General features: G+C 39.7%; 1 protein-coding gene across 2 annotated transcripts in view; it reads left to right on the top strand.

The window, feature by feature from the left end:
* The window catches only part of foxp1b (forkhead box P1b), a 323816-nt gene that overhangs the window by 59844 nt on the left and 246827 nt on the right, over positions 1-17145 (top strand). For both annotated transcript variants that reach the window (XM_062997542.1, XM_062997543.1), the window contains exon 3: positions 2097-2154. The gene's annotated coding sequence lies outside the window, so the exon portion shown is untranslated. The remainder of the gene's footprint in view (positions 1-2096; positions 2155-17145) is intronic.

Here is a 17145-nt window from a genome sequence, read left to right as displayed (position 1 = left end):
TGGTTGCAGCTGGTGCAGTGACACCTGAAAATCCTGGGCACAAGGTAGACGGGGTACCAAATGCTCGAAGTGCCACAAATACCTGTTAATTTCAATACCAGATTTACTCTTCCACAAAGTTAAATCAGTTCATCTTGGACACAAGTTTGTTGTAGAGATACGTTTCTCTACAACAAACTTGTGTCCAGATGAACTGATTCAACTTTGTGGATTTGTGTACCTGGATTACTGAGCATGCATCAAGAGACAGATTTACTCTTCTTTTACTTGCCGGTTAAATTGAGCTCATAAAACCAGAATCAATCATTCAACATCAATTCAAATCTCATTTTTCTAGGCCAGTGGGGAACTTTAAAATCTGAAATATTTTGCCGGATTTAGTTAGCTAGATGACAGGAAATACTGGGTCTGTTACGGCATGCTAAGACCCAGGTGCTGCCGTGGTTAGCCAGCTGGCCGTGTTAGCCTGACTGACCTCTACACACCCAAGAGACAGAATGCCATCTAGTACAGATGTAGTTTTATGATCTCGGTTCGTTTACACCCTGCCATTTCAGCATCCACGTGCTCTCGCGGTCTCTGCTCGTTTCATGCTTTGCCTTTGAGCGGGTGCAACATATGTTCACTGTGGAAAGAGTGTGAACGAGTCTTTTTCTCCTTTTCGTCAAAGTGGCTCAGGGCCTGTAATTGAAGGATGATGAGGTTTTTCCCTTTTTCCTCCTCTTCCCCTTCATGTGTGTGTTTCTGCAGCACGTTTTCCACTTCACACTATCTAATTGGCCATTTTCAGGTTGGGTTTATGAGAGCAAAACTAATTAGTGTTTCTAAATTCAGCGATAGAGAGAAAGGGAGAGAGAGACGGGGGAGGAAATGAGTGAAAAGAGAGAAAAACTCAGTTGAATTGATTTTTCTGGTTTCCTCTGTCGTGTCAGACTCAACAATCGTATAAAGACTGTAATCGCTTTTGAAAGACTTTCATTTTAAAATCATCATTGAATGTCACCAGTGTTCCTGGCATTTTGGTTGGCATGATCACATGAAAAAATGGAAACCAGTCATTTCCCATTTGTATTTGGTATAAAACTGAAATGCAGGTGTTTTTTTTTAAGGTGGAGTTAATTCCTGTTGAAAGATGTCGTGAGGGATGCCCAGCAGGGTACAGTAGCGTTGCCTTTTCCATGTTACCTTTATTCAGAGAGCTACAGCTGCAATGAGCCCTTAGGAAGGCCAACACACACACACACACACACACACACACACACACACACACATGCTGCCTAAAAAAAGAAAGCACTGTTTTTTCACCTTTTGCACAGAACACATTTCTGCCTGCCTTCTCTCACATTTATAAAAAAAAAAATATAGAGAATCATGGTATGAAGAATGGAGAATGAGTGGCAGCTCAGCATCCATAGGGAAAAGGGCTAATCGGTAGGATTTAGAACATGGACAAGGGCACTCCCCACTCCCCATCCTCCAAGCTACTTCTCTGCTGGGGTTTCATCATATTGAATACAAAAAAAGTTTATAGGTCACTTTAACGACGGCTCGTAAAGCTTACACTATTTTTATTTTTGTCATTATTGCACTGTAGGGATTGGTGTTGAGAGGGCTCAGTAATTAAGAAGCTGAGAATCCAGGGTTAAGGACAAAGAGTGTTTAAATGCAATTAGAGCACTCTACCGAATCAATTTGAACTCAATTACAGTTTTCTTGAATGTGCTATTATTTGTTTAATCAAGGGAATTTCGGCCCAATCCAAAATGCTAAATATGTATCAGTAGTTATTTTAAACAAGGAGCGAACGACATGCTCAGAGGAACCGGGTTAATGTTGTATTAATGAACAACTGGTTCAAAGTGACCTCTCTGTCGCTTTCTCTAACTCTCTTTCTCCCTCGCTACATTCCTTCTCCAAGAAAAGTTAATTCGATTGTCTGGAGATGAAGTTATCAGAGCAGGCGTAATTAGCACAATGCATTTAGTGAAATGTTTCCCTGCCTGTACAATCAAGTTTTTGATGACATAGAAAGGAGGATTTTGGATTGGTTTCTTTTTCATTTTTCCTCCTTTTTCTTTCTTTTTTGATTTGTCCAGGAGAGATAGGAGAGGCAGGTCGGATATCAGGCTGTTTGGATGACGAGATCACAGAACAGTAAGTGTGTTTATGTATTTGATGAGAAAATTTATGCAGGCACAAAGTTTTTGTCACTACAGGTTGTCGTTTGCTACCAGGCCACCCAAATACTGCACTGGGGCATTTGGCTTTCTTGCAGTGATTCTCAAAGACTAATACCAAACTTCTGACAAACAACCAATAAGCAAGTTAAAAAAGCAAATACATACATGATAAGCTATGGCTTTTAAGGGGTAGGTTGTGACAGACAAACAGCATGGCCATTGGGGGTTATGTCAGGAAGGGTATCCAGTGTAAAAACTGTGCCAAATCAGGATGATCCAGTGTGGCAACCCCTAAATACTATTAAAGCTGAAAGGAGGTAAACAAGTATGTTACAACTGTGTAATATTAAATAAGAAGAGTAATATTAAATAATAATAAAATAAGCAGCCCTTAAATATACTGAATACTGTGCAGAAAACATGACTGTGGTGTTTCAATCTTGTATTACTTAGCTTTAGGGCTAAAACACCTAAATAACACATACATTTTTAATTAAATGAATGGCAAATGAAAATTAAATGGTCCAGTTTCAAATAATATCATACTTTGTGTAAAATTATTGACCAATAGTGTAATATGATAAATAAAACCATGATGTTGGTGTGATTGGTTGGTTACAGTCAAGTATGTGCTTAATAATAAGTAGCTTTAACCATTATAAGTATGTATTGCCCTCAAAGATCACAGTTTTTTTGATGGGCAGATGGGTTTTTATTGCCACAGTAAATTTTAGGTTGGTCGCCTTTGAATGTTGTACTACCACCTACAAGAAATTCATCTTATTAACTAATTTCTCTTTGACTCATTTCATAATACTATTGTGGCAAGTTTAAATTATCCTAGCAAATTTCCAAGTCAGCCGCTCTGGTGGTGCAACGGTCTGTAACGCTAGCTAACCACTCTTCAGATCCCAGATTAAATTTCAGCTGCGCTATTGGACAGCCAAATGTCTACACAGACAACCCTGACCAGGATAATGCAGTTAATGAAAATGGGAAAAAAAAGTTTATCCACCACAAATGACTCCCCACCTCACATCACTATCATCCTACGCTTTATAGAAGATTTTTTTTGCCCAAAACCTTCTAACCTGTGAATACTTCCTCACTTAATTAGAATGACTTGTTCTTAATCTTAAGAGTCTTAATTTACTCATTTTCTTTTTTTCCTTACCTTAAATGATCTCTTCAGCTTTATTTTTATGTCCCCTGCCTTACCAGTTCATGTCTTCTGTGGCGTGTAAACATAAAATAAACAGTGACCCTGAAAGTACACAGCCTTACTAAACTACAATGAAGGACGCTTGTGTACTGTAAATGCCTTTATTGGATTGACCTTCAAACCCACACACAACAGCTTCTTACACAAGTAACATTGCTGTACCAACAGTATCCACACTGTTACATGACGGCTGTAAACGTAATCACAGAAATGCAGTCATTGGGTTTAGAAATGCACACAGCAATGTTTGTGCATAAGTGCTATGTGAGGACTGTAACGATGCACATGCAGATTTTATTAGATAACTGCATTACAATTACACTGTTTAACACTTAGCACTAGAAGGCAAGCAATCCCTCCCACACAAGTTGTTTCAAATGTGAGAGGCATATACAGCAGGGGATGAAAGTCTAAGACCAATAGTAAAAATGCTTGTATTTTGCAATTTTACAAATTTCACATAATTATTTTTATTACAATCAGCATAACAAGTTCAATCTTTGGAAAAAAAAAATCACATGGGTCACCAATTTTTTTGTTGTTGTTAGTGAGTGTTTATACTGTAAGACATTAGACCAAAGTTTCTGGCAGCTTAATCAGAGATTAGTATGACAGGTCATCTGCCATCGAAAACACACATACAGTGTATCACAAAAGTGAGTACACCCCTCACATTTCTGCAAATATTTCATTATATCTTGTCATGGGACAACACTATAGACATGAAACTTGGATATAACTTAGAGTAGTCAGTGTACAGCTTGTATAGCAGTGTAGATTTACTGTCTTCTGAAAATAACTCAACACACAGCCATTAATGTCTAAATAGCTGGCAACATAAGTGAGTACACCCCACAGTGAACATGTCCAAATTGTGCCCAAATGTGTCGTTGTCCCTCCCTGGTGTCATGTGTCAAGGTCCCAGGTGTAAATGGGGGGCAGGGCTGTTAAATTTGGTGTTTTGGGTACAATTCTCTCATACTGGCCACTGGATATTCAACATGGCACCTCATGGCAAAGAACTCTCTGAGGATGTGAGAAATAGAATTGTTGCTCTCCACAAAGATGGCCTGGGCTATAAGAAGATTGCTAACACCCTGAAACTGAGCTACAGCATGGTGGCCAAGGTCATACAGCGGTTTTCCAGAACAGGTTCCACTCGGAACAGGCTTCGCCAGGGTCGACCAAAGAAGTTGAGTCCACGTGTTCGGCGTCATATCCAGAGGTTGGCTTAAAAAAATAGACACATGAGTGCTGCCAGCATTGCTGCAGAGGTTGAAGACGTGGGAGGTCAGCCTGTCAGTGCTCAGACCATACGCCGCACACTGCATCAACTCTGTCTGCATGGTCGTCATCCCAGAAGGAAGCTGACGCACAAGAAAGCCCGCAAACAGTTTGCTGAAGACAAGCAGTCCAAGAACATGGATTACTGGAATGCCCTGTGGTCTGACGAGACCAAGATAAACTTGTTTGGCTCAGATGGTGTCCAGCATGTGTGGCGGCGCCCTGGTGAGAAGTACCAAGACAACTGTATCTTGCCTACAGTCAAGCATGGTGGTGGTAGCATCATGGTCTTGGTCTGCATGAGCGTTGCTGGCACTGGGGAGCTGCAGTTCATTGAGGGAAACATGAATTTCCAACATGTACTGTGACATTCTGAAACAGAGCATGATCCCCTCCCTTCAAAAACTGGGCCTCATGGCAGTTTTCCAACAGGATAACGACCCCAAACACAACCTCCAAGATGACAACTGCCTTGCTGAGGAAGCTGAAGGTAAAGATGATGGACTAAACCCAATTGAGCACCTGTGGCGCATCCTCAAGTGGAAGGTGGAGGAGTTCAAGGTGTCTAACATCCACCAGCTCCGTGATGTCATCATGGAGGAGTGGAAGAGGATTCCAGTAGCAACCTGTGCAGCTCTGGTGAATTCCATGCCCAGGAGGGTTAAGGCAGTGCTGGATAATAATGGTGGTCACACAAAATATTGACACTTTGGGCACAATTTGGACATGTTCACTGTGCGGTGTACTCACTTATGTTGCAGCTATTTAGACATTAATGGCTGTGTGTTGAGTTATTTTCAGAAGACAGTAAATCTACACTGCTATACAAGTTGTACACTGACTACTCTAAGTTATATCCAAGTTTCATGTCTATAGTGTTGTCCCATGAAAAGATATAATAAAATATTTGCAGAAATGTGAGGGGTGTACTCACTTTTGTGATACACTGTACATGCATGACCTGTTATGCCAAGTTCACACTACACGACTTTCTGATTTGCCGGGTCGCTGTGCAGTTCACACTACACGACTGAATCTTTTGCACTCAGGAGTCTTTCAGTCGGTGTGTATTTCACACTACACGACTGATCGGTGATGGGGGTTTCACACTACACGATCTATCACCAACTGGAATCGCAGGCGAGCTTCTCTGGTCTCCCAAATATCGTTTTGTTACGAAAACAAACGCGAGAAGTGACGAAAGGTTTAATGATACCACGTCCTAAAATGCGCAAGTAGCGAGCGATCAAAGTTTGTGCACGTAAAAACAAAGAGAAAAAATAAATGAATCTTAGTGGATTTGGCTTGGCTTGTTGGGTAGTGAGTTGGAGGTTAATAAATATTTTTGCAATGCAACGTTGTTGTTTTGTAGTGAACGATAAGGTCAGAAATACTGTAAAACTTGTGTGTAACACCTGTGTAATATGATATAAACTATATTAAGCCCCTGTACAGCCTTTTACACTCCTCCCCTGCATTTCTTCTCACGCTGTATCTTGCGTTCTCATTGGCTGTTCGACATAGCACTCATTGCCAGTCGGGAAACACCCATTCAGATATCTGACATGCTAGATATCTCGATCCGGTCACCGAGCGCTCGGCGAGCCGGTCGGATCGAGTTGTTGGGTAGTTCACACATAGCGATTAAGAGCCGAATTTTGATCGCCGACCAGTCGCCGAGCAATAATCAGGGCAAAAATCGTATAGTGTGAACTAGGCATTAGGCAGGTAAAAATATAACATCATGGAATCTATCTCTATACTTTAAAGCTGTGTTTGATCTTAGATGAAATAAAAAAAGTCTTATTTTGGAATACATTTGGAATTATGTAACATATAATTGCAGAGTTTATGAATTGTAATGCCAAAATGGTGCATAGGCGAACTACATTTGTATCCTCATTCAGGCCAGGTAATCAGAATATGAGCAACATTGAATATAAGCATTCTCACTCACTATTTTTGATTTTTATTTTTTTCTCTTCTTCTCCCATTTCCCCCCCCCCCCAATTCTTTCCCCTAATCTAGTGGTATCCAATTACTGTGATTGCGTTACACTTCACCTCTAATGATACAACCCTCCTCTGCTGAGGAGCGTCGCAACTGACACACGCCCCCTCAGACACGTGTGCAGTACCGACTGCATCTTTTTACCTGCACGAGGCGAGTTCGTATGCGGAGAGCCACACCCTGATCAGTATTATTCCCCAACTCTGCGCAGGCGCCATCAATCAGCCAGTAGAGGTCGGAATTGCACCAGTTATGAGAAACCCTGGTCTGGCTCGTCCCACCCTGTGAACAACAGCCAATCGTTGTTCATGTAGCCGCCCAGCCCAGCCGGATGGCATAGCTGAGATACAATACGATGTATTCGAAATCCCATGTGCTAGCATGTTTTACCACTGTGCCACCTGGGCAGCCTTACTGTATATTTTAAAAGATTCATTTAATTTTCATATGGCTTCTCAGAGCTGTGGCAAGTCTGGTTCCACTAAGAAACACTGGGTGCATGGCAAGAATACCCAGGACAGGGTGCCAATTCATTGCAGGGCTTTGACTTCTTCAGACATAGCAAATCGTGTCTATATAGATGCCCAGCCAACAGACAGCACTGCTGAGATTCTAACTCAGGAGTGGTGCTGGGCTAGCATAATAGAGATTGAATTTCTCTTATATTTTTTTGTGGAATAAAGCTTTTAAAGCACATAATATTAAAACAAGGGTGGAGCTTTATTTAAAGTACAGTTGTCAGATTAAAGACAGAAAGTACAACCCCAAATCTGAAAAAATTTGGACAGTATGGAAAACGCAAATAAAATAATAATGCAGTGTTCGTTACATTTTTGATTCAATCAGTTTGATTGCAGACAGGATGAATCTGAGATTTTTCATGTTTTGTCTGCTCAACTTAATTTCATTTATTAATAAACATCCATTCCTGCATTTCAGACCTGCAACACACTCCAAAAAAAGTTGGGATGGGGGCAATTTAGGGCTAGTAATGAGGTGAAAAAACTAAATAATGATGCAATTTTAATTCTCTGGGCTCGGAGGCATCTAGGATGGATCATCACACAGTGGAAACGTGTATTGTGGTCAGATGAATCAGCATTCCAGGTCTTTTTTGGAAAAATGGATGCCGTATGCTCCTGACCAAAGACGAAAAAGACCATCCAGACTGTTATCAGCAACAAGTCCAAAAGCCAGGGTCTGTCATGGTATAGGGTCGTGTCAGTGCCCTTGGCAAAGGTCATTTACACTTCTGTGATGGCAGCATTAATGCAGAAAAGTACATTGAGATCTTAGAGCAACATATGCTGCCTTCAAGACAATCTTTTCCAGGGACGTCTATGCATTTTTCAACAAGACAATGCAAAACCACATGCTGCACACATTACAAAGGCATGGCTGTGAAAGAAGAGGGTACAGGTACTGGACTGGCCTGCCTGCAGTCCTGACCTGTGCCCAATAGAGAATTTTGAAATGAAAAAATGCGACAACGAAGACCCCGTACTGTTGCACATTTGAAGACGTGTTTGCATGAATAATGAGACAAAATAAAAGCTGAAACACTAAATCACTTGGTATCCTCGGTGTCAAGACGTCTTTTAAGTGTGGTGAAAAGGAATAGCGACATTACAAAGTGATAAATGCTTTACCGTCCCAACTTTTTTTTGGAATGTGTTGCAGGCCTGAAATGCAAGAATGGATGTTTATTAATAAATGAAATGAAGTTGAGCAGATAAAACATGAACTATCTCAGGTTCATCCTGTCTGCAATCAAACAAAAGTAAGGGTAAGAAACTCCCAAGATTTGGGGTTGCAATTCATTCCCCTCTTGGTACACCCTACACTCAAGTTTAGAAATAAACAGGTAGTGACTAATTAAAGGTTTGTTTTGTTGTTGTTGAGATCACATTAAAAGACAAATAAAGCTAATTAAATGTTTTGTATATAAAAGACAAAAGTGTTGTGTATCGAACATGCCTTAAAATGTGGCTGTATCAGTTTCCTTAGAAGACACCCAAGCACTGCTGATGTGTACATCAGGCATCATTTTTGCAAAAAAAACAAAAAAAAAGTGACAATACTAGTCATCCATGCAGACTTGTGTATCTAACAGATTAATAGCAAATGGAAAACATGAATGTAAATGCTGTTATTTGATCATGCAAATAAGCTGCTTGGCTACTTTTTCCCCCGCCCCCGTAAAGAAATCAACCATATTTACATAGTCAGTTGTGCTTATGAAACTTATGGAAATCAACTTTTTGTCAATTTTCCAACTACACAATTTTGTGTTGGTTCAGAGGTCACAGATATGAAAGTCAATATGGTGATTTTCCTCTCGAATCCTCACTGGGGATATAAATTGAACATGATAAACAGAAGTACGGCTTTGACCGTTCTCAAACGGCTTGTAACACAATAATACACATTTTAACAATTTACATTGTAATTGTATTATTTGTGGCTCTTTGGATCTCTTACAGAAAATATGACAGTTCAGGTTTCTCAGTTTGTGCGTTGCTCTAGCAAAAAAAGCGCCTGGCAGATTGCTTTAGTGTGGCTTTTTAAATCAGGTTTGGAGGTGTGAAGCGCTAGCAAATCGCTTTACCTGCTCTGCATTTATATTTATTAAAATGATAAGGTCATTTTTTTTTTTTCTCTCTAGCCATCCACCTTACTTAATTGGAAGTGGTTTTCATGGTAAGTGCGAGTCCACACTAATGTGGTATCTTTAAAATATTGCTCATGGCATAGCACTTTCTGTAAAAGCCCTGGCAGAATTCATAAGTGCTTCTTATATGTTCAAATAGTAACAGTAAGAATAAAGACGGCTTCATTGCTCCATATGAGAACATTAAAAACTTTCTTAAATAACTGGATTAAATTGAATCATATTTGTTATTTAGTCATTATGGAGGGCAGAAAGAATCCCAGAGCTGGCTGATGTGTCTGAAACGGTTCCATTAGTAACATAAGGCAAGTTAGCAAGCTTTTAGTGTGTATATTAGGAAGAATTTAAACATATATAAGTGCACACACATGCACACAGGAGTTGTTGTAGCGTAGAAACATTACTCTGTGCAATTTACACAAATCCACATTTGGTTAGGATCAGTTCTTACCCGTCCTCCTTTACTCTGTATATGTACTACTCTCAATCCTCTTCACCTGTGTGGCAGGGGTAGCTCGCTAGTTAAAATACTGGACATGTAATAGGAATAGTGCTGATACAAGCCCCACTATCAGTGTGATGCCATTGTCCTGCATTTTGAGCAATGCCCTTAACCTTTAATTGCTGGAAGTGTAACAGGGTAGATCGTGACTGATCGTTAATGAGGCACCAGTTGTAGCCTAGCACCTGCAAGAATTGAACATAAGACCAGATATACAGGATGCTTAAAAAGCCAAAAACAAAAGTTGCCAATTGAAAAATATCAGAGGTGGCCAAAATAACAGAAACAAACTAAGTAGCGAATGGAAGACACAAATAAAACATCTCCAGTCTGCCACGGAGAAAGTGGATAGAAAAAGGCATAGTGCAGAAGAATGCATTGAACTTAATATGTAAAAGCTACATAAACACATCACACAGTTATTCATTTTTTATATACAGTGTATCACAAAAGTGAGTACACCCCTAACATTTCTTCAAATATTTCATTATATCTTTTCATGGGACAACACTATAGACATGAAACTTGGATATAACTTAGAGTAGTCAGTGTACAGCTTGTATAGCAGTGTAGATTTACTGTCTTCTGAAAATAACTCAACATACAGCCATTAATGTCTAAATAGCTGGCAACATAAGTGAGTACACCCCACAGTGAACATGTCCAAATTGTGCCCAAATGTGTCGTTGTCCCTCCCTGGTGTCATGTGTCAAGGTCCCAGGTGTAAATGGGGAGCAGGGCTGTTAAATTTGGTGTTTTGGGTACAATTCTCTCATACTGGCCACTGGATATTCAACATGGCACCTCATGGCAAAGAACTCTCTGAGGATGTGAGAAATAGAATTGTTGCTCTCCACAAAGATGGCCTGGGCTATAAGAAGATTGCTAACACCCTGAAACTGAGCTACAGCATGGTGGCCAAGGTCATACAGCGGTTTTCCAGGACAGGTTCCACTCGGAACAGGCTTCGCCAGGGTCGACCAAAGAGGTTGAGTCCACGTGTTCGGCGTCATATCCAGAGGTTGGCTTTAAAAAATAGACACATGAGTGCTGCCAGCATTGCTGCAGAGGTTGAAGACGTGGGAGGTCAGCCTGTCAGGGCTCAGACCATACGCCGCACACTGCATCAACTCGGTCTGCATGGTCGTCATCCCAGAAGGAAGCTGACGCACAAGAAAGCCAGCAAACAGTTTGCTGAAGACAAGCAGTCCAAGAACATGGATTACTGGAATGCCCTGTGGTCTGACGAGACCAAGATAAACTTGTTTGGCTCAGATGGTGTCCATTATGTGTGGCGGCGCCCTGGTGAGAAGTACCAAGACAACTGTATCTTGCCTACAGTCAAGCATGGTGGTGGTAGCATCATGGTCTTGGGCTGCATGAGTGTTGCTGGCACTGGGGAGCTGCAGTTCATTGAGGGAAACATTAATTCCAACATGTACTGTGACATTCTGAAACAGAGCATGATCCCCTCCCTTCGAAAACTGGGCCTCATGGCAGTTTTCCAACAGGATAACGACCCCAAACACAACCTCCAAGATGACAACTGCCTTGCTGAGGAAGCTGAAGGTAAAGGTAATGGACTAAACCCAATTGAGCACCTGTGGCGCATCCTCAAGTGGAAGGTGGAGGAGTTCAAGGTGTCTAACATCCACCAGCTCCGTGATGTTATCATGGAGGAGTGGAAGAGGATTCCAGTAGCAACCTGTGCAGCTCTGGTGAATTCCATGCCCAGGAGGGTTAAGGCAGTGCTGGATAATAATGGTGGTCACACAAAATATTGACATTTTGGGCACAATTTGGACATGTTCACTGTGGGGTGTACTCACTTATGTTGCCAGCTATTTAGACATTAATGGCTGTGTGTTGAGTTATTTTCAGAAGACAGTAAATCTACACTGCTATACAAGTTGTACACTGACTACTCTAAGTTATATCCAAGTTTCATGTCTATAGTGTCGTCCCATGAAAAGATATAATAAAATATTTGCAGAAATGTGAGGGGTGTACTCACTTTTGTGATACACTGTATCAATTAAATTATCTTTATCTGTATTGCTGTTAGGGTGGCACGGTGGCTCGGTGGGTAGCACTGTCGCCTCACAGCTAAAAGGTCCTGTGTTCGATCCCCAGGCGGGGCAGTTCGGGTCCTTTCTGTGTGGAGTTTGCATGTTCTCCCCGTGTCTGTGTGGTTTTGCTCCGGGGCTCCGGTTTCCTCCCACAGTCCAAAAACATGCAGTCAGCCTAATTGGAGACTCTGAATTGCCCTATAGGTGAATGTGTGTGTGGGTGTGTGCGTGTGTGCGCCCTGTGATGGACTGGCGCCCTGTCCAGGGTGTTACTGTGTGCCTTGCGCCCATTGAAAAGCTGGGATAGGCTGCAGCACCCCCTCTCCCCCCACGATCCTGATTGGGTGAGTGAGTGAGTGAGTGTATTGCTGTCGTGTCCTGCACCCCAAGAATAATAAAAATCATATTTATTTATGTAGAATCATTTCCAAAAAAAAGTTGGGACATTTTGTAAATGACAATAAAAACAAGAATATGTGATTAGTTTTTTTGAACCTTTATTAAACTGACAAAAGTGGAACCTTCACTCATATGCAAGTGACCCATGCCATAGGTATTAATGCACCTCTATACCATAACAGATATTGGTCACTGCATCTTATGCTACTGACTGGATGTTGGATGTTCTGGATGTTCATTTTTATTTTTGGTATGGAGAACTCAATGTCTGTTGTTTCCATGAAATATGGACTAATCTATTTAAAACTGCAAGGTCAAAAGGTTAAAGGTCAAAACTGTTATTTTTATTTTTATTGTTTTTTTTTAATTTATTTATTTTTAAAGCAATTGGACAGTTAAATCAGTTAACAGCGAACAATTCTGACCTTTATAACCTTACACTTCTTGTGTAAATGCAATAGACATACAAGTTTTGTCTATGTTAGTTTGGTCCACGTGAAGGTGTATGGGACTCTTAAACCAGCTTGTGACTTTCCCAGGATTCCAACTTGGGACTGCCCAATAGCTCCACTGAGATTTGAAACTTGGATCTCGGAGGTAGTGGGCTAGCAAGTTTAGTGCCATAATTGTCTATCTGCTCTATTTTAATACACAGACAAACTAAGGCATATTAGTCTTTAATTGTTTACTGATCTGGGTTTTGATGGCGATACTAAAAGTGGGCTTTCTCTGGGTGCTCTGGTTCCCTTCCACCTCCTAAAAACATGCAACATGGACTGGCTATTTTAAACTGCCCATATGTTTAAGTGAGTGAGAAAATTAGTAAGTTTATGATGCCCTACCAATCACTGGCACCTTGTTCCTGCCTTCCGACACCTTGATCGTGTTTATTGAACATAAGTAAATAAATTATTTGACTATTTAGGTGACCGACAAGATGTAGTTCATCACGTCCCTATTTAATATTCCTCTTTATTACAAAGTCCAAACAACAAGACCTCGTTTGTCTTGTCTGTATTCATGCAAACGACTCTCTTGTGTATCGTTCTGTTCCTCTCGTCTTTGCATTTTCAGCCCTTGGACATTGCTTAATAGGTTAGCACACCAGACATGTTGGCTAGTTCAATCTGACCATCTCTTATAGTCCAGTAAGCAAATTGTGTGGGCTTAGCTAACTGAAAAAAATGGCTTTGCATATTTTAACAGGATGCTCAAGAAAGAGCTCGACTACAAATCTAGATGTAAATGTCTTAAAAAAAAAAATTAAGAAGGTTCAGATTATATTCCACATTAATGCATGTTTTTTTTTGTCTTTACAATTTATGTAAATTTCTTATCAACACTGTTTTATTGCTGGCTGAAATGCCTTATATGTAAATGAATGAATATCTACTTTGCTGTCTGTTTTTCTAGATTGCTCATACAGAGCAAAGTTAAGTTTAACAGATTCCATCACTACATACACTTTTTTTTTTTTTTTTTCTTTTTTTTTTCAAAATATCTTTATTGTCATTTCTCTTTCTTTTTCCCCCAAACAGACACAGCAGTACAACTGTACATTATCCTGATGCACATATCTACATACACTGTTGAAATGATAGATCATAATATTTTATTATTTTGTTGCTGTACTTTTGCTGCATTTAGTGACTTATGTAAAAACCCTGTCTCACTCTCTATATTAGTGATTTTTCACTGTTCCTCTTTTCTAATGCTTGTTTTTTGTCATGCTTGACATGACATTATATCACACTACTTGGCATCATATGACACTATATTACACTATTCTGTAGGTAAACTAATAAATAATATAGCCTTATATATTTTTGCCACATACATACATACATATATACATGGCGCACAGATGTGGAGCAATGAACGGAGTTATTTTAAATCGTAAATAAATTATTATTGGTTTTTAACTCGTATAAAGGTGCACAAGTGTCATTTATTTGCAAATTTGGGCTTGTCAGTACATGGTACATGGAGGGAGATGTTAGTTGACATGCTAGCGTTTTGTGCCACCTCATCCCATTGGTTTGAATGGCCTGAGGCTAACTGTGTTAGCTTGGTAAGCGAAAACTGATGTAATCGCTGTCTAAGTAGTGTGTTCGAATAACCTGCCTTATAAGTTGATGACTTATTAGAATCCTCTCTACTTAGGCAGCTGCCTATGTAGGCAGTAAGACACCAAGGCAGCTCACTAGGTTTTCGAACAGACCCATATTCTCATATTGAGGTGCTGATTGATTGTCCAATATCTTTTTCAGCTGATGTATGCTGTTAATTGTAATCAACCCTATAGAAATCACCTGTGCAGCTATTTGTAATGACAGTTCAGTCACTGTAAACCAAGGTCATTTTTATGTTTTGTACTGTTTGTACTTTTCTCTACTTGCTGTATACGTTTGTAGGTCCTAGCACAAACCGCTATCAGGCAGTGAGCAGCTCATACATGTATGAAAATTACTAGCAAATATCTGAAATTGACTATTTAAATATTCAAATCTGGACCAAAAACAATCTGACAAAGCTGATTTGCATGCAGTGTTATTTGTTGGTGTGGACAGACTGGATGAGGCAGAGCTGAAAGCATATGTTGACTTGGACATCTTTGTGCAGAGTTATAGCAGTAACTAAAGTGACAGCTAAAGAATTATTGGTCCTGATCATTCTGGTAAGTTTTATTTCTGAGGAAAACTTTTCTTCTCTAATGACTTAACTGTCTTTTTGTACATCACTGATGATTATTTTACTATAGGCCATCGTTTAGTCTGTTAATGATTAACAGTTAGCCGATAGCTGACAAGGAATGAGTTGTTGGGTTAACGCTTTCAATATTTTTCTTTTTTAATTCACTTCAGACAGCTGACATTTAATTTGGATTCAGAGCCAACAAACTGATCTGTGTTTTTCTTACCAAAGAGAGAGAATTGAGGCTCACTCTTATCCACCCACATTGAACATTGGTGAACAAACTAGAAGAGCTCTACAGTTCAAACCCAAACAGTAAAACTTTTTTTATGCATTTATATTATCTAACCCATGAGCGATCCAACTATTGCATATTACAATCACAAACGGAAGCTGTTTTGTGACCGTATGAAGTCAGACTACATGTTAGAGCCTCCAGTTAACCTGACTGCATGTTTTTGGACTGTGGGAGGAAACCGGAGCTCCTGTAGGAAACCCACGCAGACACGGGGAGAACATGCAAACTCCACACAGAAAGGACCCGGACCGCCCCGCCTGGGGATCGAACCCAGGACCTTATTGCTGTGAGGCAACAGTGCTACCCACCAAGCCACCGTGCTGCCCCTGCACTAATGCTGTCAGGAAAAAAAAAGTTTTATATACCTGCATTTGTATCATGGGATTAGTTAGAGCTGTTAATGACCTGTTTGCTTCTGACTTTGTTTAAAATCTAAACTTGAAATGCTGAATTAGTTTATGGGATTAATCTTACACAGTTGAAAAGCTATTTTTTAAAATATTTTGATGGGACACTGTAGGGTTGTAATTAACGGGTACTATTGACCAATGATTGTCAGTTATCTGCAAACGGAAATTAGCAGAATTTGCATCTCTAATCTGTGTGCAATTTGGGTGTGTTTTTCCAGAATGAGTAGGAAATCATAACCTACACCAGCATGCTATGCCATCCGTTCCGTTGGCCATGACCCTTCAGGCACCATAGTTTCTCTATAGGACAAAGCACTGATGTAAATGTGCAAGGCAGATATCTTTATTTAAATTTTTCTAAATGTTACATAATAAATACAATACTGTTCCCACTGGGTGTGTTTGACTGGAAAGGTAGGAGGAAAGAAAAAAAGAGATTTGGTATGGGGTGTGTAATGTTAACTGAGAAAAAGGTGAAAGATTATGGAAGACAATCCACAGAGAAAGATGAGTTCAAGAAAAACTCTGATCAGTGAAGCACAGTGAGCGTCATCTGTCATTGTAATTAGAGAGAATTAGTGATATAAATATGTATATAATTTCAATTCTGTTTCATATGCTTCATGATAAGTTAGAAGCACTGGATCATTTAAATGCAAGAACTGGTGAAGAAGACTGCTGTTTAAATTTAGCTAGCGTCGTTGTCCAGTCAGCTGATTAATTGCTCATCTGTCTCAACCTTACATCTGAATGAAATATCTATATTCAGCTTGCTCTTTTTAGCATAGACTGCACACAAAAATTGGATTTGTTTCTAATCATGCGATGAAGTAGACCTTGTTAAACAAGGATTTGAAATAGGTTACACTGCATAACTTTTGTGCCTGATATGTTGGGTGTTTTAATATATTTATTTAAGAGGAATTGTGTATTACACCAACATATATTGTATGCAGTAATAATATTGTCACTTCTTGCTATTAAAGAGTTAGAATTAAAGACAACACTTTTTAACACACACTGTTCACTTATTTACTTTTATTAACTTCTTAATTAAAGGCTGTGGTGGACCTGGTGCCATCTGGAAAAAATCCAGAATACAATACCAACATCTTTCTATAGCACATAATACATTTCAAATTGCTATAATAGGTTTTAATTGTTTAATTTACTCTAAAAACAGGACTATACACTTCCTGCGTGTGTGTGCGTATGAGACAGTTGTCTGTTTATCTATTCCTTTTTTATTCAATGCATAAGTTATCAAAATGGCAGCTCAGGATGGACCCATATTTTGGATTTTTTGACTAAATGTATTTTTAGCGCCACGTCAGATCTCAGCTGATCAACTAATGAACGAGTCTTGAAGCTGATAAGCTGATTAAATAATTCATTTGTATCTCTTG

The sequence above is a fragment of the Trichomycterus rosablanca genome, chromosome 6, assembly GCF_030014385.1.
Source record: "Trichomycterus rosablanca isolate fTriRos1 chromosome 6, fTriRos1.hap1, whole genome shotgun sequence".
Lineage (NCBI taxonomy): Eukaryota > Metazoa > Chordata > Actinopteri > Siluriformes > Trichomycteridae > Trichomycterus > Trichomycterus rosablanca.
This window is presented reverse-complemented; position numbering and strand designations above follow the sequence as displayed.